Source organism: Morone saxatilis, unplaced genomic scaffold (genome assembly GCF_004916995.1).
Source record: "Morone saxatilis isolate NCDOM2014 unplaced genomic scaffold, NCSU_SB_2.0 Contig16, whole genome shotgun sequence".
Lineage (NCBI taxonomy): Eukaryota > Metazoa > Chordata > Actinopteri > Moronidae > Morone > Morone saxatilis.
Window position 1 is genome coordinate 2,551,578 of NW_023339718.1, and position 3,873 is coordinate 2,555,450.

The 3,873-nt window shown below is 40.2% G+C and overlaps 1 protein-coding gene across 1 annotated transcript in view; it reads right to left on the reverse strand.

Moving 5' to 3' along the window:
• adra1aa (adrenoceptor alpha 1Aa) overlaps positions 1-3,091 on the reverse strand; it is a 12,575-nt gene extending 9,484 nt beyond the window's left edge. The window contains exon 1 of the mRNA XM_035658653.1: positions 2,872-3,091. The gene's annotated coding sequence lies outside the window, so the exon portion shown is untranslated. The remainder of the gene's footprint in view (positions 1-2,871) is intronic.
• Positions 3,092-3,873: the final 782 nt, after the last annotated feature.

Consider the following 3,873-nt stretch of genomic DNA (forward strand, 5'->3'; position numbering starts at 1 on the left):
TCCTATATTCAGGTGATTACACAACATATCTATGAATATTATATTCCATTTTTTAAAATAGATCATCCTAAATGTTACACACTGGACCTTTAATGCACAGCTTTGGTGCATATTAGTCAGGCTAGCTGTTTCCATCTGTCTTCATGCTAAGTAAAGCTAATTACCTGCTAGCTCTAGTTAACACACAGATGTGAGAGTGGAACTGATGCCCTTATCTAACTCTCACAGGAAAAGTGAATAAGCAGATTTTCTAAAATGTCTACTATTCCCTCAACATTTGTGAGTTTCCCCCCTGCAGCTGCTTGAACATTCGTAATTTTTTGGTGCTTTTGTTTTTAAGGCTCTTTGCGTCATGGCTTTCTATCCATATAAGATAAGCAAAAGAAGAAACTCAGTTGCTCAGTTGGATTTCAGAGTGACGTTATTGTTCACTGCTCCTCCAGCAGTGCTGATTTTGGCCCGAATCGCTCCCTCTGACTTTGATGCATCGAATTAATTTCATTTTGAATGTTCTGTCCTTTGACTGCAAAACAATGTCTTCGTACCACGCAACTCGTACAACTCCACCACTTTGACAGATGCGAGATTAATCTTGTCCGTGCAGATTACGGACATTTGTGATGTGGATGTTCCTTAACTAAATGTAGATTAGATGGGACTAGTAAAAGTAGTGCGGCCATGTTGACGATTTTAGGATTTTGTTAAGCTGCTTTATTTGAGACTAAATTAAAAGTTCATCTGAGTTGCCCTCTTTTCTACTGAGTGTGTTTCTTATCTATCTATCTATCTACTGTATCTATTACACATCAGACTCTGCACAGACAATGGGGATGGTAAAGGCATTATGCAGTCCCCTCAAGTCTTTAGCCCCCTCCTCTCCCTCCTCCATTGCTCTTTGCCACACTATTAACCACCGGCTGACCTTTTCCTCTGCGCCTCAACCTCTGGTCCACGCTGGATGTACAGCTGTTTGACATGTTTTATAGACTCTTTTGTCTCCCGTGGTGGCACGGTGCGGCAAAAAAGAACCAAAAAAATAATCAAAAAGCCTGCATTCTACAGCCATCATAACGCATCACCTGAGAGCTTCTCCCACCCACTCAAGAGGAAGGAGGTGGGGGATTGGGGTGGGTGCTGGTGCCTCTAAGGTAATTATAAAAGTTTATCCACATAGAAAATTGCAGGAGCTCATTAAATCATCATCATTTTGCACTGTAGGAAAGATTAAGTTACCTCAGCTTAAAATATTAAGTGTCCCTGCTGTATTAAAATATTAAACATACTGTGTTACAATGAACAGGAGGAAATAAGCCTGATGGATTTACTGTAAGACAAGTTCATGTCATATGGAGGGGATACATTCAGTCAGGATTTTCTCATGTGCTCTGTTTATTTTCTCAGTAGTAAATGAGTTTCATGTTCTGCGCTAAAGCATGAAGGCAGCAGACGTTAATGTCACTGCTTGTAATAAGAGAGATATGACATTTGTGGCTGCTTGGTGAAATTAGATTAATTCATTAGAATGAAAAGGAGTATGGGGCTAGGGGGTGATATGGTTAATAATCATCATGTTTACCTTTTTTTGTTTTCATTTTTTACCAGAAACGATTTGCTCAAACTAGAAGAAAGACTTATTTCTTATAAGTTGAATTAAAATGTCCAATGAGCCTAACAAACCTAATTCGATCAATTCATTCAACTGGCACGTTATAATCACAAGACTTAAACTCATGATAAAAACTACTGCTTTTGAGATAAATTAAAAACTGACAAGCTTATGTAACATCAGGCTCCCGATAAAAGATCTGTTGATTCCACTGAATTGCCGATAGAGTCTGCAGAGAATGGGATTTGATTTGGGATGCATAGGAATCCAGGTGCAGTGAACTAATGCACACTGGTTATTTTCCACCACTGATCTGTTTAATATTCATATAGAGTAACACACACATCAGTGGGTGTTCAGTGGAGAGCAGGCGTATGCAGCGGCCCCTATACCAGTGAGCAACCCCATAATGAAGCAGCTATAGAGGTTAGATGCCTTGCTCAAGGGCATGTAGCGGTTACGTGTTTACTTTCTTTATAAAACAATGCAGGTGTTTCCTGTTACAAGCATGTTTCTCCACCACTGAATAGTCTACAAATATGAGCTTTGTGTGTTCTTGGCTGTTTTCCAGGCAGACACACAATAAAGTGTTGATGTACAGCTGCTGCTGAGGGTCACACAGGAACCCACAGTCGTGCAGCCTCTCTTTCTGTCTGCAGTTGTTTTAATTGGTTGAGAAGTAAACACCCAGTCGGACAATATCTGCAGCGCTGTGCCGTCTAATTCCCAGCTCTATAAAAAGAGACCACTTTAGGTGATACCTGACAGAAAGTGACATCCATACAGTAATAAAATGACTGAGCCGGTCAAGAGTCAGCAGAGACCTCATAGTGCATCTCTCTGTGGGACTGTTAAAACCACATGGGGGTCCAAATCTCAACATCCTTAAGATTTAAGGAGTGGTGACACAGGCATGTTATTTTAGACTTGGAAAGACTATTGAAGACATCAGACAGATAAATCATACTTTAAAAAATGAGATATATTAATCTATAAATCAAATTAAAGAATAAATTAAATCAACATTATTTTTCACTACTTCGGCACAATTTATGATTAAATAATACTTCATTTCTCAGAAATCTTTCCTTTCCCCCCCTTTTCTTTAAAAACAAAAGTCCGCTCATGTGGTCATAAACAAAGATCCAGCATCAGCAGCATGAAAGCGTCCACTGAATTAGAAATAATTAGAGACAGAAATGAACAATCCACTCAAAAAAGCCTCCAATGAAATGCTTGAAATCAAAAGATTTTCCGACACTCACCTAACTTTAAGTTGGATTTCTCGCGTCCCGACGCTTCCCTGAGCCACATTTGGAGACGGCTGTGATTGCGCAGACCGCGCCAGGAGACGGTGGAAGGGAAAGTCAAGTGCGCTCAACGCGGAGGAGCTCTCACTGCTGCCGGTTTAAAAACGCCCGACCTTCAGGTGCTCCGAGTCTCTTCGGATGATGGTGAGTCTACCAAATGACTCACTGCTTTCTCTCCTCGAACCACTTCCACCACCCTCACCCCCCACCAACCCTCCTCCCCCCTCCCCGTTCATCCCCACCACCACCCGACCATCCTCTTCCTCACCCTCACCCTCACAGCACCCCCCCACGCCCCCGCCCTACCGTCAGCATCACTCCCTGTGCGTCATCGCAACCAGTCACCCACTTTTCATTCACAAATGTTTTATTAACGAGCGTCACTCACCTAGCACAACTGTCAAACTGCAGGAGAGGACAAAGCACAACTGGGAAAGTTCATGTTATTTTTAATGTCAGTATCCTACAATTACAGTAAAATACCAATAAAATGTCACCTGGAAACTAGAAAACCAGCTTTATTTCACTATAATAAAGGAGCTTTCTAACACATATTCAGTATTGTCACTCAAAAATAATAGCCGTCTCCACAGTTGAAAAAAAAAATCCTCATTAAAAAAATTATCTTGTCAACTGAATTGATGAATAGCTCTACACTAAACTTCAATAAAGTTTGAGTTTGTTATCTGATGGTATTCCACTCTGTTGCAGTATTTTATTACAGTTGTAAAAATTATACAGGCAGCAGCTATTGTATTTTGTTCCCCAGCAAGAACAATAATAACTATATTATATTAAATCCCTTTTCATAAACTTTAAACAATGAAATTCCCCCCTTTTCTCCATTTCAGTAACAATATAACTATAATATTACCCTGTAATTACTAAATAGGTCATCTAAATCAAGGGTTCCTGCCCAATAATGTTACAGAACAACTAAAAAGCTGTACAATGAGC